The sequence below is a fragment of the Bubalus kerabau genome, chromosome 12 (assembly GCF_029407905.1).
Source record: "Bubalus kerabau isolate K-KA32 ecotype Philippines breed swamp buffalo chromosome 12, PCC_UOA_SB_1v2, whole genome shotgun sequence".
NCBI classification, from domain to species: domain Eukaryota; kingdom Metazoa; phylum Chordata; class Mammalia; order Artiodactyla; family Bovidae; genus Bubalus; species Bubalus kerabau.
Window position 1 is genome coordinate 35,775,774 of NC_073635.1, and position 25,525 is coordinate 35,801,298.

At 46.3% G+C, this 25,525-nt stretch overlaps 1 long non-coding RNA gene across 2 annotated transcripts in view; it reads right to left on the minus strand.

Annotated features, from left to right (window-relative positions):
- Window positions 1-2,172: 2,172 nt before the first annotated feature.
- The window catches only part of LOC129624518 (uncharacterized), a 72,193-nt gene continuing 48,840 nt past the window's right edge, over window positions 2,173-25,525 (minus strand). The window contains exons 2-4 of one of the 2 annotated variants that reach the window (XR_008700998.1): window positions 12,712-12,856; window positions 10,714-11,019; window positions 2,173-2,189 (exon numbers count right to left, since the gene is read on the minus strand). This is a non-coding gene — a long non-coding RNA (uncharacterized LOC129624518). Of the gene's footprint in view, window positions 2,190-10,319; window positions 11,020-12,711; window positions 12,857-25,525 lie in introns of those variants that run through there. The other variant, XR_008700997.1, reaches the window with a different exon arrangement.

The following is a 25,525-nucleotide window of genomic DNA, read 5'->3' on the forward strand; positions in this document are numbered from 1 at the left end:
CAGGTTGACCAGACTCTGGAGTGGGCATCTACCACCCACTGCCAACCGCGGCTCCAAGGCCGCTGCCCACAGCCCGTGTGGCCTGGTCACCACAGTGCAACCGTGGGCCTTGGACAGGGATGCTCGCCCCAGGTAGCAGGATGTGTTCACATGGGAGTCACCCCTCCACAAGCACAGGCAAACAACAGGCTTTCTTCTTGGACCACAGGAAGTTACTGGACTCTACCAGGGGGCAGAACGCAGTGTAAATGGCCTGAGTGGCAAGAAGACGAAGTAGACAGGCAGGTGGTGGACAGGTCTGGCATGGACGTGGTATCCCCAGGCCTGGGGGGCGGCCCCTCCCCTGGCTCAAGCAGCAATCAGAATCTACACACTTCGCAGAGGTGAGCATTGGGCGGCCATCGTGACTGGTGGATAATGAGGAGCTTAGACTCAGAAGGTGAGAATCATCTAATGATCATGAAAACTGGGGTCACTGGGGCACAGAGGCTGGCAGCCCAGTGATCCTGAAAACCAGGGTCATAGGGGCACCACAGAGGCTGGCAGCCCCATGATCATGAAAACCAGGGGTCACCAGGGCACCTCTGAGGCTGGCAGCCCCATGAACCTGAAAGCTGGGGTCACTGGGGCACCGCCGAGGCTGGCAGCCCTATGATCATGAAAACCTGAGTCACCAGGGCCACCAAAGAAGCTGGCAGCCCCATGATCATGAAAACCGAGGTCACCAGGGCACCACTGAGGCTGGCAGCCCCGTGTGCACCCGTCGCCCCCTGCGGCCAGCATCTGGAGTCTGCCCTCAGAGCGATCTGCTGAGCTACAAAGAGCGAGTATGGCCGGTGATGTCCCGAAGTGGGGAACCACAGTGGTCTCCTGGGCTCTCCACGTTCACCAGCCCCTCTGCTGAGCGCCTGAGACTGACCACTCCTCTGAGCTCACACCCGCTGCAAGGGAGGGGAGGCTGTGACCCGCATGTCTGTGGGTGGTGGGACAGAGGCAGAGAGAGTTTAAATCACTTGGCCAAACCCACACAGCAGGCCAGCGACAAAGATGGGTTCAAACCCAAGCCTGGTGAATCTGAAATGCGTCTGAGAGCCAGGACGGGCTCATCTTCAGTCCTGCCTGCAGCCCACAGCTCAGGACTGGCCCTTGGCCTGCACCCACTCCAGTCCCCACACACCTGCCATGGCGCTCAGGCCGGGGCCCTGCTCGTCTGGGAAGTGAGCAGGACGTGGGCTGATGTGCAGTGCTGAACCAACACACCAGGCACCCAGAGCCACTCCCTGCGCAGACAAGTGACACTGTGACACGCACGCTGGAGCCTGACCTCGCAGAGGACGCTGCACGGAGGGGCAGACCCCTCCCACCCAGCTGGGAAGCAGGGGGATCAGGGGGTACATCCAGGACCAGAACTCAGAGCTGCTCAGACGCTGTGCTATCCTGCCATCCAGGATTCCGAGAACACCCGACAGGAAGGTCACCACGAGCCTCTCATCTGGACACCCGACCACCATCTCAGAAAGGATGCTCAAACTGAAAAGAATGTCCTGTTCCCATGACTGGTTCGTCTTCCTACACCCCCACGTCTTGGCTGACTGACCAGGCCACCTCTCCTCCACCAGAGCTAGTATGGGGCTCATGGTACACCAGTCACCCAGGGCCAACACAACACCCACCACGCAGGAAGAGCTCGAGAAGTAACAACTGACCACTGCAAACAAGGAAAGCCATGTTCACAAGAGTCTGTAATCTCAGGGACCTGAAGGGTGGGACCTTCCTTCAATTTCGGACAAGCCCAGCAAGGGTCATGCCAGACTCTTACAGAAGACTCACTGTCACACCATCTGCGGTACAAGCCTCGCCCAAGGTTCAGAGGGGCCCTGCCCCCACCTGGGGCCCTGGGACATGAGCCCGGCTCCTCACCCAGCCGGGGACCTGTCCACCACCTCTTCACAGACAGCTTCCACCCCCTGCACCGGCAGCCCCCCTCAGGTGCCCTTAAAGGGAATCCCAGGCAAAGGGGCCCTTGTCCATTATCCCTTGGGCCCCAGACACCAACCTAGACACACAATGGCCAGGACAAAATGCCACGTGTGGAAAAGAATCGTATCAAACCCCGGCTCCGCGGTCAAGGTGAGTGTGAAGCAGGAATGCTGCCGTAGCAGAGCTGGGACAGTGCTGAGAAATCCGAGCTGAGAAGGACAGAGGGGGTCGAGGGAAGGAAAAGGAGGTAGTCACTACTGTGTTAACAGCAGTAAAATTCTAACAGAACAACAAAGTCAGTGTAAATACGGGGAACCAAATAAGCCTGAACTCGGGAAGTGCACGGAATTCTCACTTTAGATCAAAGCTCTTAAAGATAAACATTGTACAGAGGAAGAGTCAGGCGGGGGGTTGGGGGTGGGCGTGGGAGGGCGGGGGGGCTGAACCACAGCCTCTGCTTCTCTCCTGCAGCTGTGTTTCTGGGAGAGCTCTCTGCTCCCCCAGGGGTGAGAAGCCCTCCTTGGGAGGGTGGGCGGCAGTGCCCAGCTGCGGGCACCTGGTCTCTTCCACCATAACCACCATGGGCCGGGTGCCTGTCGCGTGCCGGGTAGCAGGCTGGTTGCCAGTGCCCTCACAATAACCCTGAGAACCCCACTTTCACTCAGGAAGAGGGCTCTGAGAGCTTCAGGGACGCACCCAAGACCTCAGCTGGAGACTCAGAGAACAGGGCCTCACATAGAAGCCCACTGACCCCAACAGCATGATCAGAAACCAGGTTCTGAAATAATTCACCATCTATTACTAACCAAGTTCCTGTGAGGTATGGATGAGTGTTAAATAACAACATCAAGTCCTTTAAACCAGTGATTCCCCAGTGTGGTCTGGGCACCCTCTCAGGGAGTCTAGGAGGTCAAACCCTGCTCCTGACCTCGGTGGGCACCACATGCCTCCCCTCTCATCTTCCAGGAGGCAAGCGAGCTTTTCCTGAGGCAACATGGTGAGTGCTGGCCCTCTGGTCTGACACGCCTGGGGCTCAATCTCATGTATATTGTAATTTAAGTTTTTCTCAGTTTCATTGTTCAAGATGGTCCATGTTGATAGGTATAACTCACACCGACAAAGGCTCTCGGGTCTTCACTCACTTTTAAGAGCCTAAAGGAACTGTGAGGCCGCAGGTTCAAGGCCGTCCCACCTAAATCACCAGACAGATCCGGACATACAGACCTGCCAGCAGGCTTCCTGCGTCCGCCTCTTACGGTTCACTGGCCATGCTGAAATGTGGAAATCCTATTTAATCTGAGGTAGGTGTGGTACTATTTATAAAATGGGTGAGTCCTGCAGTTTTCATAAGGAGGTTTATATTGCATACTTGAAATCTGGAGGCTTTTCAGGAATGTATCATAAAACCACCTCCATAAACTGTCTCTCAGAGTAGCATGATAACACCTCCAGCAGACTCTCGCCGTCAGCAGGTTATTGCAAACTTACACAATTTCTGGGATCGTCATTTTTACTATTATTCTTAAGGGAGGCCAAGAAATCCACCCATAGTTTTGAAGTCTTATCAGGTCCGTGTTCAGAGGTTTTCACTTTCTCCATTTTCTCGCTTTTCCCCTGACTGACAATCAGCTACAGTCCTCACTGAGTAGGATTCTGCTTCAAATCTCACAACACAGGCCCAGCGGAACATGGTGTCTGGTCTGAACAGAGCTTTAGCAACGGGGTTTTAGGTGCTTGTGTTGGCTAATTTGCTAACACATGAAGCTGCTCAGTGTTGTCTCAAATTCTTACTTCACTAAATTATCTAATCAGCAAAATAAATGGTAAAGTAAAAAAATCTATCCTTGGATTCATAATTGGGAGAAATGTAGATCCAGATCAATATGAAACTTAAGCAAAATTAACAGTTCTATTGAACTCAACAGTGTTAAAATGATAAAGATGACATGGTGCATACAAGACAAGGAGGAAAGTGGACCAGGACTGTACTGCCAGGAATTACTGTCAGAATAAATTAACACTCTCTGAGAACCAATGTCAGTCTCTGCAGTAGGCAGCATGCATTGGAGGCCAAGGAAGGCAGAAACACTTGGGAAAAGGGAAAATGAAAAAGTTTTGAAAATTCTCCCAAAATGCAAGTTTCTGCAAATAGAGACTTTCAAGAGTAGAGGCTGTGATTTTGGTAAACCTAAACCACAGCCTGGAGCTCTTGGGAACAAAATACACCAAAAGCCACTGTATCGATCAGGAACTATTTCAGCATCTATGACATCATTGAAAACTCATATTATTCTGTGTTGTATTTTCTCCAAGAGATTTCAATCCAACCCCTGTGTCCTTGTTTCAGTTTTATGATAAAATCAAAAACTACCCAACACATTCTGTGTGTGCATGCTCAGTCGCTTCAGTTGTGTCTGTCTCTTTGCGACCCTATAGACTGTAGCCCACCAGGCTCCTCTGTCTGTGGAATTCTCCAGGCAAGAATACTGGAGTGGGTAGCCATTTCCTTTTCTAGGGGATCTTCCTGACCCAGGGATTGAACTTGTGTCTCCTGTGTTGCAGGCAGATTCTTTACCATCCGAGCCACCTGGGAAGCCCTGACACATCATTACATCAGCCTTTAAATTGAGCAGCAGCCACTGACGCTCCCAAAGTTTGAAAGAGTAAAACTACAATAAATTATAGTATCTCCACAATGCTGAGAGCATGAATTTTGTTGAAACTCTAATTAGGCCAATGCTGACCCCCAGATTCTAAGAGCTACACTGGGAGGGTCCTCACTAGGGGCACGTTCCCCCAACACACGCTCGCTTCTGCTGTCTTTGTGGGGGGAACCCAGTGAGGATGGCACAGCTGCTTCTCTCCCTTCTGCCAGAGGGAAAGAGTGGGGGCTCAGGGCCTACCCCCAGCCTGGCGCCCACTCCCCCAGCCCCATTGGTGGGGATTCAGTGGATACCGGCCACATGGAGCCAGCAGCAGTTGGGACAGGTGGCAGCCTTGGAAAGCAGGCTGGCGTGGGGGCTCCACACAGGCCAGGACCCTCCTGTAGGAAGAAGATGTCCCTCCCACCCACGGGCTTTTAAGCAGTCAGGAGGCTGGGACACAGACACGGGGTTGCAGAGCCCATGGGTGCTGGGCTGTGCTGGGCTGTGGGCTGATGCTGACAGTGAGGCTCACGACCCTACAGCCTGAGTTCAGGGGCCAGGAGGGTCTGAAAGGGCCTGAGCCCTGCTTGTCCAGCAGCTGCGGAGGCGTCCAAACCCACAAGCTCTCACACCAGCACAGCCAGTTTCATGAATTATGTTAGGATTTGACTATTAGGTTTCGGAGACATGAACTGCGATTTTATCCTAGGAGGATCATAAAGTTTTATTAATTATGACAGAAGAGGAGAATTGTCTCATTCACAGGTGTCTCCCAAGGATCTAGAAAAATATCTTGTCCAGAGCAGGTGCCCACTGAACAGTTTTGAATGACAGAGGCATTTATTAAAAAGAGAATGTGCCACAATCTTGAGCTGAGAAAAAGAAATAACATGATGAAATAACTACAGACAGACCCAAACGTGAAGCCTGGGCTTTAAAAGGCTGGTGCCCAGAATACTCTGCACCGAGGAACTCCGTCTGCTTGAATAATCAAAGAGAAACTAGACTGGCTGGAAAAGCAGGTTTAGACCTATTATCAGATGGGGAGTGTTTTTTAATAATGAAATCAAAATAAAGGAAGACAGGAGAGGTATCTTTGAAAGAAACGTTGAGATTTTAGAAGCTGATTTGAGACTAAAGAAATATGAAAGGGAAATGACATCTTAATGGCAGATCACAACGGGAAAGCAGACAGATACAGGGTTCAGCACTTGAAGAGAGGGTATTGGGAGACAGGGCTGGATTTGCGCCGTCACAGTTCACAGGGTAAATGGGGCCCAAAGACATTCAATGCACGAGATGAGACAAGCCCTCAACAAGCAGACTAGGATGATTTCTCCAGAAGAGCCAGAATCTGGAAACTCCAGAGAAGCTCATCCTAAGGCTGGGAGTGCCCGGGGGTCCATGGGGGTCCATGGGGCTCTGCTTCTGAACAGAGTGTGAAAGATTCAAGCTCCTGTTGCAAATACCAGCAACTCAGATAACCCAAACATTATTTCACCATGAGTACCCAGAGCGTGTAGGTTAAAAAGTAAAACCAAATCAACTAGAGCTGAGCTTGAAGAAAGAGACAGAAAACTCAAGGCACCTAGTATAAGGAGATGGCTGAAATCCCCGAGGTGACCCATCACCCCAGGGCCCGGCGGGGTGAGGTGTTGCCACCGTGGGGCCAGGTTATCACACCCACATAACAGGAAGCAGGCAGTGGTCTCAGTCACAGTGGGAGCTCAGACCAACTCACTGCGAAGGGCCAGACACCCAGGACTATGTCCCCAGTGAAGAGATGGACAAGGACCCTCCCACAAGGATACAAATTCTTGTCTGTCTCATCCTGGGCTATGGAAGGCAAACAACAGCAACCACCGAAGACTATAAATCCCAGACAACAAAACACTGGTGTGTGGGGTTTTAAAATGGCCCACCAACATACTCTAGGAATCCTGTAAACAACAGGACCACCTTCAGTAATTCTCACAAAAACAGGCATAAAACTATTCTGGGAAAGGGCCACCAACCTCAGACCCAACAGGATCTCAACAGCTAAAGTTCTGCTAAAGATGATCTCACAGCCCTAAAATACAAAACACGTGAAGAAAGAATCGTGGCAACAGGAGTCGAAACAAAGAGCACACAGACGAGCAGAATGCCTAGAACAGCAGGTAACAGGGCACTTTACAGAGGCCATCACACGGGGATACTTAGACAGACAAGATGTCCACGAATGTCTTATAACCTTATAAAGAATGCGCAGTACTTAGAGGCACCAACGAAAACTTCCGCAAGTAAAAACAATGATTAGAATACAAAATTCAATAGGTCCAGGTGAAGATTACACACAGGTTAATGAAAAGTATTAAGTTAGAAGGTTTGAGGAAATTATCAATAATGAATCATACAGAGATATAAAGATGGAATTTATGAAAAAGAATGAAATAAGTAGATCCAATTTATATCAGAAGCTTAAAGAACTTCTTGAACTTAAAGAACTAGCAATCATTCCCTAACGTGTTATTCTCTATTCTAAGTACTTCTTTTGTCTGTATTTTCAGCAAGATCTAATGTAAGTTCCAGAAAGAACTTGAACATGAGTTATAGTCCTAAATGTGAGACACAAAAAACTTGACAAATGCATAAGAGCTTATCTTTATGATACTGCAGCACGGAAAACTTGCTTAAAACAAAAAAATCATAAAAAGATGAACACATTTGATGGTATTAAAATTAAAACCTCTGGGAGACTTCCCTGGCCATCCAGTGTTAAGACTCTGCACTTCCAAAGCAGGGGGCATGGGTTTGATCCTTGGTCGGAAACTAAGGTACCACACGGGGTATGGTGTGGCCAAAGATAAATTTTAAAAGAAATAAAAACCAATTTAAAAATAAAAGTAAATTAAATTAAAACTTCTTCATGACAAAAGATACTACAATCAAAGTGAAGAGCTAATCCACAAGAGAGAGATATTTACAATTCAAACCATGTAACTCACAAAAGATTTTTTATCCAGGATATATAAGAATACAACCAATCAATATGAAATTAACTCAGCAATAAGCAAATTATATAAAATCAGAATTTCAGAGATGATGAAAGCCCAATAAATGCCGCAGAAGTAAATATTTCAAGCCCTCTCTAGTAATCTAGGAAGCCTGGTGTGCTGCAGTCCATGGGGTCACAAAGAGTCAGACATGACCAAGCAACTGAACTGAACTGAACTACTAATCGGGGAATGCATGCTACAGAGAATACCTACCTCTGCCTGATTGACAAAACTTAGTGGGTCTCACCCCACACAGTGCTGCAGGGACACAGGAAGACAGGCTGGCTCCCAGGCCTTCTGCCAGAGTGCCACTGGTTCAAATTCTTAGTGATTTGGCTGGGTCAGCATTAAAGATGACCATGTACTTCCCAGTGCAATTTCCCTCTGGTTACCAACCCTCACCACACTCACACTCAAATCCTATCAGAAAACCACAGGAAACCTCTGCAATGTGGACAGCAAGAGCAAAACCATCTGTCCATTGGAAGGAAATGGATAAAAGTTGCTGATTAATATTAGGAAATATTATAGAGCACTTAAAATAAATGGATTATGTTTATATATATATCTATCTCAAAAAACATCACATAAAGTGAAAGCAAATAGCCAAATCATATAATATCAATTAAGCACATTTTAAAGCATATCAATAACATATTTATGTGGATATAAACTTAGGGGAAAGTCCCAAAAGATATATGGAAAGTAATCAATGCCAGGATGTCTCTGGTGATTTCAGGATGGTTTTCCTCTGTGAAAGGCAAGAGGAAGAAGGATGAGAAAGAAGGTGGCTTTAAATAAATCTTTATATCTTATTTATTTTTAGTGAGAAATTATAAGTTAACAACTCTTTTATCTTGGTGGTGGCTTCCCAGGTGACTCAGTGAATAAAGTATCTGCCTACAATGCAGAAGAGACAAGAGACATGAGTTTGATCCCTGGGTCGGGAAGATCCCCTGGAGGGCATGGCAACCCACTCCAGTATTCTTGCCTGGAGAATCCCATGGACAGAGGAGCCTGGAGGGCTACAGTCCGTGGGATTACAAAGAGTTGGACAGGACTGAAGCAACTAAATTCACACACGGGCCATCTATTAAAATATTTCATGATTGAAATGCTTTATCATTCAAAATTATTTTAAAACCTAAATGATTACAGATAAAAGGAATAAGGAACTCAGCTCCATGTAGAAACCCATACTAAGGAGAGGAGCTGGTCCTCCAAAGATAAAAAGTGGGCAAGCGCCAGTCAGATGAAATAATCACTGACTTTACGTATAATGCTCCTCTTATTTGTCTCATATCTGACCTTAAAGCAACTTTGAAGCACTTAACAACAAATGACCCTCTTATAACTGACCTATCAAAGAATCATAAAAGAACCAGACTATGAATGACGATGTTGTGACAGAGGACCCAGGCTGGAGGAGGTTCAGGCACTGTTATGAGTCCAGGACTTGGGATAGGCTGCTAGGATCTGAACATGGGCTCCAACACTAACTAGCTGTCACCTACACAAGACAACTGCCTCAGTGACCCTCAGCTCTATCGCCTGCTGAATAGGGATTGTGCTGGTCTTACCACAGGGCAGTAATAAGGTTTAAATGACAGAATTATGTCAAGTGTTTCCTTAGTACCTTGGAAGAAGCCTAGTAAGTACTCAATAAATCTTAACTATTATAACTATTATTTTTGTTACAGAAGTTGAGCATATAGCTTCTAAGTTATAAACTTAACTCTCAGTTTTCCATCAGTTAGGCTAAGCAAAAAAGTAAGTCAACCAGTAACATATATTCCATAACTTCAGATGGATGGATGGGAGGATGGATGGGTGGATAGATGAAGGATAGATGGATAGATAATGGATGGATGGAAAGATGAATGGATGGATGGACAGATGGATGGATGGGAGGATGGATGGATGGATGGATGGACAGATGGATAGACAGATAGATGAACAAATGGATGGATGGGAGGAAAGAAATATCTTACTAGTGTGAAGGTTTCAATATATTTTCCAGTCTGAATTCTAAAAGGGTTTTGCGTGGTTCTCCACAAAATGTACGTGAATCAATGAAGAAGGTATCCAATTCAATACAGAGAAACTCCAACTTCCTATCCCACTGAACTTGGCCCTGATCAATGCTCCAAAGCCCTGATGCACTGAGAGAGTCTCTGAGGCACACACACTGATCAGCCATGACAGACATTTTACTGGAGGTTCTGGAAAGCGGGGTAGCTGAGTACGAGCATGAGCAGGTGGACTAAAGCTTCTCTCCTTGTCCCTAGTGTCAGTGAGTAGCAAAATTTCAAGAGAATAAAACTTAAAAGATCACTGCCTTTCCAACCTCCTCCCCAGAAAGTATCAAATCTTGGAATTTTATTCTTCCAAAGTTTTTCCATTGGCTTCATCACTCTAGCATTACATACAAGAAAAAATTCCTTTGAACAGGTGCCCTATTTAAGAAGACATTTATAGCTGCCATAAAAAATACAGGAAAATTATTATTCCTCCTCCTTTTTCATTTTTTTTCCCCAAAAAGTTAGAACAGTAAATTGGGTCTGAATCACAAGACTTGCTGTATTTACTGTCCCTAAATCTTCACATGTATAGAAAACAAAGTTCATATTTCTTTTCCTTCCTTCATTCCCCCAGCAATTCTGACATACTTTCCCGGGGTTAACTCCAATTCTGAATTTGTAATGAGTCCTTGAGATGGCCAATAATAATAATGAAATGCTCTCTTCGGGAAGCCCTGTGCTCAGTTTCACACATATAAGTTACTGCTCCTGGCCGCAGAAGACTGAGTAATCAGGTGTTATCTTTACACTGAAAAGCACTGTACTCAAGACCTTAAAAGCCATCATTATGGGGACGGCCTCCCCGTGAACTTGACAGTTACTTTCTTCATAATTACCTCTATCTCATAAAATCACAAGGACTTGATGACATTATTATATTTAAGGCTCTATTTGTGCTACAGTAGGGAGTTTTAAAAATTCCCAGATGTTCTACAAGCCATAGAAAAGGATGGGGAAAAGCAAACGTACTTGACTCATCTTGTTATTAAAGCAGACTTCTGTCTCCCCTTGGGCACGGCCATACACCAACCCTGCGGGAAGTGGACACTCGGAGAAGACCTGACTGGTGTTGAAGAGTGAGTCCCAAACTGCCTCCAGACCACACGTCTGCAACATGCAGTGTGGTATCCCCGTGGTCTGATTCCCAGTCATTTCTTCTTGTGTTTGGACTTGGCGACGGAGGCTGCAACCTAGAGAACAAGCAAACTTCCCTTCTTCTCAGAAGACGGCTTGGAAAGGGCCAGAGTCAAGACACTCTTTTAAGAGGTGAATTATCTGTGGAAGAAAGAGGGGCGGTGGTGGGTTTGGGGTCTCTGCATTTAGAATTCCACAGCACACTCAGGCGATTCCTCCCTGCTGTCCTCCTCCCAGGAAGCCCAGCATGTCAGAACAGAGCCTGGGTCTCGTCTAGAAGAGCTCAAAGGCAGCCGGCCCACAGACAAATAATCCGAAATAAATATTACGAATGAGAGGGTGAGACATGACACCTTGGCTAAGCCTGGGCCAGGGAGAGAGGCCGAGAGGCTGTGTGAGTGAGGCGCGCACCAGCTGGGAAGCGGGGCTCGGGCGGAGGGCCTGACCCCAGGCTCAGAGCAGGCAGGCAGGGCAAGGATGTGCTCTGTTTTGTAACCTTATTTTATGGCTATCTGCTGGTGGGCCGCTTCGCCTGGTTCTGGTCTATTTCAACATCCATTTATGCTCTGCAGCCAGTTCCTAATAAACACATTCTTTTGTCTACCTTGCCAAGCAGGAGTCCTCAGACCTGGACCCACCCCCGTAACTGGAGAAGGTCTCTTCTCTTGGCTGGGGGAGCAAGCGCCCCTCCCCGCCGAGAGCTCCCTCCCCCTCCCAGGGCAGACCCGGACCCCAGCAACTTGGAGAACTTCGCCCAGTGGAATGCACGGGATGTGATCTAGTGCTGAAAGAATCCACCTTGACTCTCAGAGCCGAAAATGAAATCAACTAATGTTACTGGCAATTCCTATTCAATATTTTGTTCCTGATCTAAATCACAAAATAACTTAAGACACAGAAGAAAAGAATACTGTTCAGAGAGGACAGTTCACAAAGAACAGCTAACTCCAACAAACGATGCCACTCAAACATCATGGTGCCTCCTTGATGGAGCTTGGGGGGCCATCTGGTATGAGGCAGTGGCCCCAATGTCAGAGCAGGGAACCTACACAGGTGACAGACAAGCTCTACGAAATGAAGTGGCTGGGGCTTCAAGTCTAGGAGATTGCTTATGGACTTGCCTTGGCCAGGAATAGAAGTTCTGACATCTAGGGTGAATAGGTGGTTTAACAAATGATATCATCTAGTATCTTTCCTCCATAAACAGGATTTTTGTGAAAATCATTGTTCCAGAAAAGAGGTACCTAAGAGGTTGTTAGGTTTAATGGGCACTGGACATACCAGGCTCTGGCCAAGAGACAAACACACTGAAAGAAGGACAAGGATGTAGTGGTGGAGACAGAGAAACAGATGTCAGAAACAGCCATAAAAACAAAGGAGTTACGGGAACACAGTTCCGAAAATGAAGGCCGCCTCCCCACGTATCACGGGCCCTGCCCTCCCTGGCCAGCGCTGATCTGCAAGGCCACACTATGACCACGCCGGAGCATAACAAAGGGGATTGGAGAAGACTTCACACCATTATGAGTGGGCACAGATGTCATTCCCCTCTACTGGCTGAGCTAATGAACTACACCACTCACTCGCACGTAATCGCATGAAAAAAACAAGTCTGAGACCAAAAAAACAGGGAAAAAAGCAGCAAGAATATAAAAATGCAGTTCATTTCTGGGAATTCAATGTTACTTTCTGTTACCAACTTCTCTTAATCTAACTGGTTTCAAAAGGAGAAAAAAATAAAAATGAAGCCATGGAGGCATGGTTCATGCCCCTACCCAACCACCTGGCTCACTCCCCAAGTTCCTTTCCATTTACCATTTTAGTTCTTCCTACCTCCATAGTTGATGTGTTTGGTTTCAGTTGAGCCGCAAAATACCTTTGAATTTTTTTCTTCCACATCACATTTACAGCAAAACATGGGTTCCCTACAATTTAATCCAGAAATCAAATTACTTCCGAGTACAATGTTTTCAAGGACCTGTATTGAAAACAAAGTGTTTTGTCCTGAAAGGTGGGTACACCAGCTACAGAGTCTGTGGCACCAACACCCCCACACTGAAATCATGGCTCCAAGATGGCGACCCCAAATGGCTCAGAACTGACCTCTCCACCGAGGTCTCGCCAAAGGCAGGACTCAACTCGACAGGGCAAGATGCTAACCCTCCCTCACAGCAGTTACAGTGAATCCATTTTCTCTTCAGTGCTCATTTTCTCCATAGCATTTGAGGCATGTTATTTGTGTGTGTGTGTGTGTGTGTGTGTGTGTGTGTGTGTGTGCATGCGCTAAGTCACTTCAGTTGTGTCTGACTCTTTGTGACCCCATGGACTGTAGCCCACCAGGCTGCTCTGTCCATGGGATTCTCCAAACAAGAATACTAGAGTGGGTTGCCATGCTCTCTTCCAGGGGATATTCCTGACTTAGGGATCAAACTCACATCTCAGTCTCCTGCATTGGCAGGCCACAATGACACAGAGCTGCTCGTATCCAAGATGGTATCAGAGCAGTTCATTCTAGTAAAGAAAGCAAGACATGGTTGACACTTTAGTCTGAGTCCCTCTTTGGGAGCAGAGGGATCACCACACAAAAACTACACACAATTAATACTTAAGTAAGATAAAAAATATTAGTATAGGAGGCAAATCTGTGATTGAAAACACTAAGACAAAGTCAACTGACATGTCTAAACGTGTGATGTGTCCCAGTACCACCAACAATCAGATGAGTGCGATGTTCTCAAGGCTCCCTGGCTCCACGGGGCACACGAGGTGATCATGTCTACCCAGATCTCTCTGAGGCCAAAGGCGAGCAGAGGACAGCTCTTTGAGCTTCTGGTGGGCTCAGAAACAAGGCGACGTGTGGACAAGCCATCAGTCGCCTCAGAATCTCAAAGAACAGAGCAAGACTTTGAAGCAGTTGAACACATAATGATTCATTATGATGAAAAAACGTGGGCCCCTTTATCACTCACTGGTGGAGAAATTGTACAATTTCTCAAATCCCTTTCACAAAGACCTGAGACCCATGACAGATCCACTGCAGAAAAGTTAGGCACTCCCTGTGAGACAAACTCATTGGTTACTTTACGATCTGCCCAGATTCTAGCTTTGAGGCACATGGACACTTGAATCTGCAATAATTCACCAGCTACACCCATGAAGTCCAGATCTGGGCACACAACACACTTCCATGTTCACACACATCCCGTCAGCCAGCATCAGGCATCAAGTCTTAAAATCCCTACCAGGAACAGTAAAAATATTTAAACCTCACTTACACGGGATCACTCAGTCATACAGTCATTCAACAGTCACAGAATATTTTGTCCCCTAGAAACTATAGAAGGGACAAAGATGAATCTGACACAGACCTTGTCTCTAAAGAGCTGGCATTAAATGCAGAATAAACCACAAGGCAGAAAGTCACAAAGCCTCTGGAGAGGTCCTCTGGAGAGGACCCCGGAGAGGCAATGGGGTCTCAGGGGAGAAGGGCCTCCTGCTGCCGGGCATCGTGTTGGCCAGCGTTGTACAAAGGCCACCTCCTCTAACTCTAAACCTCACAGTGGGACAGTTTTTCTCATCTGACAGCCAAGGACACTGACTAAGTTGTGTGATGTGGCCAAGGTCACCAGGCAGGGAGAAGAAAGGGCCAACCCTGAACTTTGGCCACCGCCGTGGTGACAGCCCATGGCCCCATCCACCCAGGCCGCTCCCATGGCTACCTCTCCCCAAAGCCCTGCTCAGCTCCAGACCCACACACCCACCTAGATATTTGGATAAAATCTGTAGCCTCTAGGCAGCCTGTCAGTTTTATTTGTTTTTTTTTTTCAGTTACAGAAATCATCAAAGATTGGATTCGTAGTTGCTGCTCTCAGAGTTAGAAACAAACAGACTAAACAAACACCACATTTGATCAAACTCAATGTGTTCAAAAAACTCTTTCCTTCTCTCATACAAGCTTCACCATTCATTACTAAAGATGGACAAGGTGAAGGAATTCACATATTCAGGTCCAGTCTGGTCAGGGTTATTTATTACACGTATACACCATGATCTGCACAGGAAAAGCAACTTCAGGAGATAAATATGGTAGACTAGGATTTAATCCAAATAGTTAAACCAGTGACAGCAGAAACCAGGGGCCTTTTTTCAGTCAATGGAACAGAAAATGAAAGAGAGAGGGGGTCTGGAACACGAAAATCAAGGTTTGAAGGTTGCTCTACTGAGGCAGAAAGACAAGGAATTCTGTAAGCAGTTTCACAGACAGACTAGATAATATTCTTCAGAAATAATGCAAGTACTTGGAGTGTTTAAGACAACAGGTATTTAGAGAATGGTGCGATTGGTACACCCATAAAGCACAGTGATAAAGAACTGACGGAGACCATAAGATCATGCATCTGGTCCCACCACTTCATGACAAATAGATGGGGAAACAATGGAAACAGTGAGAGACTTTATATTCTTGGGCTCCAAAATCACTGCAGATGGGGACTGCAAACATGAAATTAAAAGACACTTGCTCCTCAGAGAAAAGCTATGACAAACCTAGACAGCATAAGAGACATTACTTTGTCGACAAAGGTCCATATAGTCAAAGCTATGGTTTTTCTAGTAGCCATGTAGGGTGTAAGAGCTGGACCATAAAGAAGGCTGAGATACAAAGAATTGATTTTTTCAAATTGTGGTGTTGGGAAAGACTCTTTAGAGTCCCTTGGACTGCAAGGAGATCAAACCAGTCAATTCTAAAGGAAATCAACCCTGAATATTCATGGGAAGGACTCATGCTGAAGAAGAAGCTCCAATACTTTGGCCACCTGATTCAAAGAGCCAACTCACTGAAAAAGACCCTGATGCTGGGAAAGATTAAGGGCAGGAGAAGGGGCGACAAAGGATGAGATGGTTGGATGGCATCACCGACTTAGTGGACATGAGTTTGAGCAAGGAGATGGTGAAAGACAGGGAAGCCTTGTGTGCTGCAGTCCATGGGGTCACAAAGAGTTGGACATGACTGAGCGACTGAACAACAGTTATGTGCTTAGAAATTGAGGAAGAGAATTGTGGATATTTTCACACAAATACAAAACGTTAAAAATCCATTTTTGTTGAATAGTTTAAAACTTGTTTCCAAAATCCTGAAGTAAAACTCTTCTGGTGACAGGCTCCTCTGTCCATGGGACTCTCCAGGCAAGAATACTAGAGTAGGTTGCCATGCCCTTCTCCAGGAGATCCTCCCAACCCAGGGATTGAACCCAGGTCTGCGTTGCAGGAATTGACCTAGGGATGCATTGCAGGTAGATTCTTTACCATCTGAGCCACCTGGGAAGCCAGTCTTCTGGTACCAAATACACCAATTCAGGCAAAGCCAAAGTATTTGGGAAGCATTTTTGAGGAGGGTTTCTGTTTTCCTTTTCCTGGCCAAAAGTAGGGTTGGATTGGGGTGAGGGGTGGGAGTTTGGGTTTTATGTTGTATTGTTTTTTTAATCTTTACATCTACAAAACAAAGGGACAGATAGCTAGTAAACCTCTGAAATGATACATTATTCCCTGCTGGTAAACCTCGGGATAGCTGGATAACTGTATGGAGGCTGGGCACACACATCCTGACTTCCCGCATCCGAGCACCCTCAGGAAGAGGACCTGCGGACAGAGAGCACGGCCCGGGCTTCTTCCCACTCCGGCATCACGACTTATCTCTCCTCACAGTGTACATACTTTAACAGGAACTTTCTTTCGGAGACAAGCAGCCATGCAACAACCTTCCAGATGTTCCACAGAAGCAAGAGATCCATAGAACAGACACACGGTCCCATTGACAGAAGGTCCTAAACTGGTAGGCTGCTTTCCTATCATGCATCCTACTAGATATTATATTATACTTTTTGCCTTAATTCCTTTTCATCAATAGTTTGACAAAGTTATTCATATATGCAACAACTTGCACGCTCAAACACATGTACTTGTTTCAACACAAGGCGGAGCCCAAAGTCCCGCCACCCCCTCCCTTCTATGGGCAGAACGCTGGTTTGTGTAACAACGCCCCCCCCCACCTCCGCCCACCTTCTCCACTGGCCCTGCTGCAGCAACAAGGGGCCCCTGCAGGTATGTGTTCCCACCCACCGGAGCTCCTGGAAGGTTGGGGCAAGACCCACACAGCACCCAACACCTCCTGGGCCCTTCATGAGAGTTTAGGATGAGGACCTGCCCTGATGCGAGTCCCCAGGGGTCCCAACCAGTCAGAGAGGAATGGAGACAGCAGGGTTGGCGGGAGGGGGGGCTGGCGCTCAGAGGAGAATGTGGAAGGATGAGGGCTCCGGAGAAATCCCAGGCAGAAGCAGTGTTGTTGTCACTACGAAGGCCCAGGTTCAAAGTTTCAGCATCATGGAAACACATCCCTGCACCAGGAGGACACCACTGAGAGCTGCTGGCAAAACCCAAGGCCAGAGAAAGTCACCACACCCTCAAGACAAGCATCTTCAGAGAGGCACTATCCCAGCTGAGTGGACAGCAGGCTGCATTCACAAGAAATCACGAGAAATCAACCAGCAAACAGGAGCTGGGAGATATCTGTGTTCCATAAACTGCATGGTTAGTTGACAAAACTGTGGACACCGCCTTCCCCATAAAGGGCACAGGGAAAACATCTAAACAGCATCTAAATTAACAGAATACAGATAAAAGGGGGGAAATAATCATTAGCATCCAAAACAAAGCCATCTCGCTGTCTCCAAAATCAAGACAGTCGCATTAAAGAGCTGTTTCATATAAGATGACCTCACAGAGGCTCCACCTCTCTGCTAGAGAGACAAGCCCTAACGCGGCCTCCCTCACAACGTGGCCTCCCTCACAACGCGGCCTCCCTCACAACACGGCCTCCCTCACCACGTGACCTCGAGACTCGGAGCATAAATTTATCCACATAAAGGGCTCGTGTGCCATTTTTTCCCCTGGTGAATGCCAAAATTTTGGCAAAAATGAAATTCATAGCACCAACTATTTTTGTTATGCAAACACACTAAAAAGAATTCTGGCTATTTTTCATATTCAATCAAAGCATGTTTTCCATCTTGGCATGGCTCTATAACTGAATTCACTTTCTCTTCTCAAACCCGACTAAGCCATTGAAACCTATTTTTTAATAACATGTGAAAAACTAATCCAAGGCAAGCTTGAGTACCAGCCCTCTGAGACGCTGACCTGACCAGGCTGTTTGTGAGTCCGTAGGCGTGCTGAGACGTTCTGCTGTGAGTGAAAGCGCTCAGATATAGTCTAACCTGCCTGCAGTATTCTGAAGGACACCTACCCATCAGCCTCAAATTATCTTAGATTTAGAAGTTCAGAAGCACTGACCTGGCCATTTACAGTGGAGGTCTTACCAACTTTCGTGTTATGAAATAAGATTTTTGCCAACTTAACTAGCAAGGCATTCACTTAAGGTCACTCCTCATAATAATTTTATGAGAAACTTGCACTGTAACTAGTCTCAGAAAACACAATTTGGCCCTTAGAAGATTCATATTTGTGTTATGTAGCTGTGCAACACAAAGCTAAACAATAATTTTTAAGGTGGAAATTGAATAGGTTTTTTGCCAGATTCTCCACCACTTTAGTCATTTACAGTGAGATGGTTCTATGTTTCAAGCTGTTGTTTCCTTTTCACAATTAGGACATTATAACTTCATAATTTTATGCAAAAAAAAAAAAAACCTATACTGAAGGAGTGAAAGGCATGAACATTTTAACTAACTAAATCTTGAAAAACCTCTGCTTGTGCAAAGGAAGAAGCAGAACAAATCATCTATTATGTGGTGAAGAGAGACACTATTCTTCCAAATGTGTGTAATCCTCATCTGAAGACTTCTCAACATCCAGAGTCACTCTGTACATAGATACCGTAACATGTGCACTTCGTAAATATTGGCGTCATTCCTTGATGCCTATCAGTATCCTTAGGTGGAAAAACGCTGTACAAAATGAGAAACGCAATGTGCACCGGGAACCAGCATGGTTCTGCATCTGCCTGCCGGCTTACCACGCCTGCCCGCCTGCAGAGACACCCAGCAGGTGGACTCTCGCCCGGTAATCCTGGCCCACGGGGACATCCCCTCTTGCCGGGATGGACCACTCTCCCCCCACCACGGTCGTGGACCCCGGCTCTCCGAACAAGAGAGAGGCAAGCGGCACCTAAACATCAGAACAGGAATTTCTGAAACGACTTGACAGCTGGGTATTGTTTAAAGCTTAAGAGAAATGAAGAGAAATCAGAATTTTGTCGTGTTCGGGTTTACAAGTGCTTTCATCCTGATGTACACGTTGCTGCCCAAAGAGGGTCATTGAGACTCCCTCCTCACCACCAAGGAGCTCTGGGGCCAGCCCTGTGTCCCCTGTCAAGTGCCATCCTGGGCCCTAGAAACCAAGAGCCCACGAACCTCCACAGCGAGCCCCCATGTTTGTTCAAAAGATATGGATGGAAAATTCCATTTATCTTAGCTGACAATCTTAACAGCTTACTTATTGAACAAAAATAGGACTAAAATTATAATATTCATTAATTTTGAAAATACCACCATTTTTTAAATTTATTTATTTTAAATATTTCCTATTAAACTTAGAGTCTGCACTGTACTGAAACAGCAAAGAGTCTAAGAGACACTTCAAGCCATCAGGTGCATGAAGGGTATCACTTCCTACCAGTTGGAAGTGACCTACACACACTCACACAAGCACACACACATGCCAAAGAGACAGCAAACACGGTCGGAATATGTTGCCATGATCTCTCCTAAAGCCTCACAGATTAAAAATGGATAACACACAAAAATTCAAAGTTTGGGGACCACGGTGACTTCTTCAATTTCCTTCAGCTCTTTTTTTTTTTAAGCCAGTGTCAAAGTAACTGAGATATTGAATAAACAATCAAAATAAAGAAGCATTAGCACTTAAGCTCAAAAAACACATTCCTTCTCACAGACAGGGAAATGAAGCCCGCAGAACCGAAGTAACTTGCTGGAAGTTGTATATAAATCAGAGACAAGAACTTGGGGGAACTGTTACATTTCCATCGTAATTACAATTTTTGAAACTTTAACATCTCTCTTAATCATAAAGTACAGTACTTCTTTCACTAACATGTTTTTATAAGTTCAGAGAGCTGAAGTAACTGTGAACTCCTTGGATTCCATTCCCTGTGATAGAATTGGAATGGGCCTTTTACAACGTGTTACAAATTCCAAAGGCAAGAAGGAGGGACGGTCGGACATCTCAGCTGGAAGGGGGAAGAGAGGTCTCCTGAGAGCACCCTGCAGTCAACATGTCACTTAGATAAATTAATACTTCACTCCCCAAAACTCGGCCAGATATTTTTATTTTGTTGGGGGGTGGTAATTTCTGATTTATGGAGAGCCTCAAGAATTCGTTGCTTAATTCTACTTTGGTAATAAAAATCTTTGGATATCCCTGTTTTGAAATCCCTCAGACAGTCCATCATGGAAAGCCCTCACCTCCTGAAAGGCACTCGGCCACCTCCTACTGCCTGCCTTCTCGCTCACGGTCCCTCGAGAAGATGTCTGAACTGTAAACAGTCGGGATTTAAGGCCATCACCATCAGGGAAATGTCTGTGTGCAGCACACGCACCCAGACCCTGAGCTCTCGTGTGCTGGCGTAGTCCTCTTGATGACTGTGCTATTGAAAGATGGGTGCTGTGGGGCCCCCAGGGGCTGACAGCTTACTTTTGCACAGCACTCTGGATACACAGACTTGACTCTGCACCTTCCAAACTCAACATGGTAGGCGCTTCACTCGACACAGGAGACCAAACGGTGTGGCCAGACCTGGGGTGCCAGAGTTGGGGGGTGGGGGAGGCTCCTAAACAGTCTATGGAATTCTCCAGGCCATAGTACTGGAGGGGGTGGCCTTTCCCTTCTCCAAGGGATCTTCCCAACCCAGGAAGCGAACCAGGGTCTCCTGCATTGCAGGCACATTCTTTACCAGCTGAGTTATCAGGGAAGCCCCAAAGGTCGTTAAATATGTAGTTAACTAGAGATTTCTGCAACCGAGTGGCACACACAAAGGGTGCTATTTTAATTAACCTAAGTGATCTGGGCTCCCCACATGGCACGGAAGCTACCAAAGAGACTGCCTGCGTGTGACGTACATTTCTAGTGAAGCATGTCATCTGAGCTGAACACAAACGAAGACAGCAAACGATTACTTTCAGAAGTGAGCACATAAACAGCAGAGAAAATCCTCCGTGAGCTTCCTCTTCTGATAAATGTGAGCAGAGACGCTCTAATGGGAATCTCTGTTTTCATAACCCAAATAGGAAAATTACCTGAAACTGACACAAGAGAACTCAACATTATTTTGTTTTCAGAATGTGTAACTTTTGGGGGCTTGTCAAGTTTGGATGTTTCCACAAAACAGGAGACTTTTCAACAGTGTGCACCTCCCTCTGTGACCTCCTGACTCCACACCTGCCACAATTCTGCTTCCATTCACCTGCTCCACCTCAACTATTCCTTCCCAGAGGTCTCATGCTGGAGACCCTGCACAGTGAGGGCTGAGAAAGCCAAATGCAGGTGGGAAAGGTCCCCAGAAGCAGAAGGGCTGGCTCCCAATAGCTGGACATGAAGGCTGGGGGCAATGGACGAAGTGGCTGGACTTTCAGCACCTTGGACTGATGGTGGCTTGACTTCCACCAAAATGGTGAGGAGATGACCATTCGAATAGAATATGACCCCTTAAAAATGATAAAGGGCTTCTCAGATAGCTCAGTTGCTAAAGAATCCACCTGCAATGTAGAAGACCCCAGTTCGATTCCTGGGTTGGGAAGATCTGCTGGAAAAGGGAAAGGCTACCCACTCCAGTATTCTGGCCTGGAGAGTCCCATGGACTGTATAGACCATGCAATTGCAAAGAGTCCAACACGATTGAACGACTTTCACTTCAAAAATGATAAAACAAAGCCTAAATTTTAAATTAATATTATAACCCAAGAATGGGAAAAAAAGTGATAGATTAGTATCTTTTTAACTGTACTAATGTGTTAAGGAAAGAAACACACACCTGAACAGGTGCTCCCCAATAAGCCGGTGAGCCAAGGTCCAGAGGCTGGTTTACATGCAGAAGGCTGACTGGGAAACGGAGGCACTTGGCCTGGAAATGACCTCAGACACCTCACTGCCAGGTGAGCACCAGCTCCAGACACATGGGAGACAGCACCCCAGCCCTGCCCTCTCACACAATGGGATTTTGAAGGAGAAGGATCGTAAGAATTGGTCCCTGGGCTCTGGGAACCACGCGCTCCAGAGGGGAGAGCCTGGTGCAGCCCCTGCCCTTCAGAGGTCAGCTTATCCCCAGGTCCCGTCCAGTCTGGGCGGCAGGATGCCGTCCTCAGCAACATCCTCTCAGTTTCAGGGTGGACATATTTGCTCTGCTAAAATGCCATGTCAACCAAGAAAGGGGGCCCGCAGGGGATGAGAGCATCAGCCAGCCTTCTGCCTCCCGCACATGGAGCTTCAGCAGAGGCCAAGGTCCATGGGTGGCTGAGGGGAAGGAGAGGCAGAGACCGCCTTCCCCAAACCCCAGGTCCCAGAGACCCCTCTGCATAGGGCCAACCACCCCCTCTCTTGTGATTGCGCCCATCTTTCCGATTTTCTCTCCATCTCATCCTCTTATTTTGACATGGAATTCAGAGTGCTCCCAGTTCATTCCCAGTCCCTTCTCTTCATTTCTGTGGTGGCATGTGTCACTCACCTGGCCTCTACCCGATCCCCGCCCACTGCCCAAGGCTGTAGAGCCAACACTTGAGGGCACAGGGATTTGCTTCTCATGAAATGAGGTGAGAGGAGACCCTAACAGTATCACCGTCGGCGGCTATAGGACTCATCATGGACTAGTCCCCATCTGACCCTCCCCCACCCCACGCATGCTCCACGCATCGACATCGATATTATTACCACAGTCAACACTTAGAATCCTCTTTTATTCTATCTGACATCCCAAAAAGGGACTTTTTTCAGGTACAAGTATCAAATTTTAAGTATAGGTTCTCCTGAGTTTTAACCTGTAATTGTTGTGTTTTCCACTTTGCCCCTGGTTTAAGGACAAAGGCACTAATAAAGAAGATGAGGCTGTAAATCACTCTGAATCAAAGTGGCATTCTTCATCTATATAAAAACCATTAAGTATAGGCATTCATATAAGCAAAGAATGAGGTTACATAAGACTGAGCAGAGAGATGATTTTATGGTGATATTTTATGATGATACTTCTTATTGACTGCCAGAAACTTGGAGGCACATGACTGGAACCATATTATAATCATTTTGGTGAATTTTTTGAGGTCACAGATCCAGATTTTATAAGGGAAAATATTATTTAAACGTTGAGAACATATTTAATGAGAATATTCTTACTGGAAATGAACATGTACATTATTGTTAATGAAAATGAGCTGGTTTTAAAAGTAAAGTTTGCATTTTAAGGTATTATCAGAAATTCAGGGGGAACTAATTTATTTTTTGAAGTTTAAAAAAAACTATAGGAAAACAAAAAAAATAAAATAATACATAATTGAGGCAAAGGAAATATTTAAAAATTACAAGGGATCCACCCCTTAATGGTCTTCATGGGGTTACCAGTCTAGTAAGCAGAGTCCATGTGCAATTCAACTTTCATTCCATCATCTAATACATGTTTATTAACAGCGGTTGTGGAAACAGTGATAAATAAAGCAGGCATGTTTCTGAGCCCTCAAGGGAGAGGGTCTCAACAATGAAAGGGCAAAATAAAAATGCTTCAGGGAATTAAAAATCAAAATGAACAACAACGGTAAGAGATATAACCCGCTGATTTAAATGAATTCCAGTCTCTAGATCTAAGTGGATTGCACTCAAAATGCTAAAAGAATGTGCAAATATGATGACAGAATCATTTCAACTTCAGAGAGAACAGACGAGGTGCAAAACATTTAGAAACAGGCAAGTGTCCTGACTTCCCAACACAGGAAAAGATCAAGAAAAATGGCTTAAAATGGTCATTTAAGAGCTTATGTCAGCCTCCAGAAAAATTCTTGAGTTTTATTAAATAGAGGGTAGAAAAACACTTTCATAAAGGAGGCGGTAGTCACTGGAAGCAGCACTGATTCACCAGAAGTGAGACTCGACAAAGGAGGCCCGTTGTGACTCACTGGCCAAGGTACCAGGGCGGGACGGAAGGAAAGGCTGCAGACACCTGAGAACTTCCTCTCAGTCAGGTGTTTAGTCAAGTCTTCTGTGATATATTGTACGGGTGGGGATAAAAATTAAAAGATACAAATAAAGCCTTGTAGATTTCTAGCTGATTGAACTGCCAAAGATTGTTAATCAACAGAGCGAGGTCAATCTGAACTGCCAACAATAGGCTAAACTGTTGAATTGCCAACAGTATGCTAAATAGCAACAATATGCTAAGTCAGTTCATGGGCCTGACTTGGTGGACACTTCAGGTTTAAAAAAAAATGCAGAAAACACAATATTTGAGCCAACGGGTGACCTTATACAATATGTTGCATAACAGGATCAAGATTCAGAAGGTCTCAATAGACTAGCACAAAGAGCCAAAACAGACATCAGATACACTACAGGATAATCATAAAGTACTTCCATCAGACTCAAAAATAAACTGCCCAGCTCCCTCAGAGGCACCAAATACATAGCTACATGTGGAGTAATTTCTTTGAGGGAAATCCAGGATGTGCCCACACACAATGAGTGAGAAGATAACCCCACGGAACAGGACAGGAAATGCTGTCGTACTCGCAGCATGAGTCCCAGCCCACAGGACACCGTGAGAGCCAGAGAGATCTCCAACGTCCAGCCTGGCCCAAGGAGGTGCTCCACCATGCATCCCAGCTTTGAAGGCTCCCACCCAGCAGCTGGGCCACCAAGATATCCTGCTCTGAAAGCCAACGGGGGCTTCATCCTCGAGTCCTGAACAGGCGCACGCGTGCTCTCCACAGCTGTCCCCAGGCTCAGCAAAGAGGGAACAGACAAAAACACCCATCTCTGTGGCTTTCCCTGGAAGGGGTTTGACCACATCATTTATAGGTGTCTGAGGGCCCAGCACCTAGTCAGAACAGGAGCTGACATTCCTGGGAATCTTTTTAGTAAATTCCTGGGACATGGATAACTAATAAGAGAAATTTTTATTCATTCAAAATATTTATTGTGACAGACACTGTATTTAAGGATGGAGACAAAACAGAGACAATGACATGAGTGGCATGCTCCGCGTCCTCCAGGGACTTGGTCCAGCAAGTGAGATAGATGTGTGAAGTGAGCGCTGCAGGACAGCATGGTAAGACCCCAGTGCGGAAATTCACCTGGTGCAGCTGACAGGAGAGGGACCCCTGAGCCCACTGGAGGTGTTCTGGTGGAGGGAGACACTGGGGTGGGTCTGGAGAATGAGTATCATATCCCAGATGGAAGACAGGAGCCAAAGGTACCCCCGCCCAGGGGAACAACATGTGTCAGTGAGGGAAGAGTGGACACCTGGGAGGCTCCGGAAGCCAGAAGCGGAAGGGGGCTCTGCCAAGAGTGTGACAGGAGGGCTCGGGCCCTTGGCGGAGAGAAAAGCAGACCCTGCTCTAGGTACTGGATCCCAGGACCA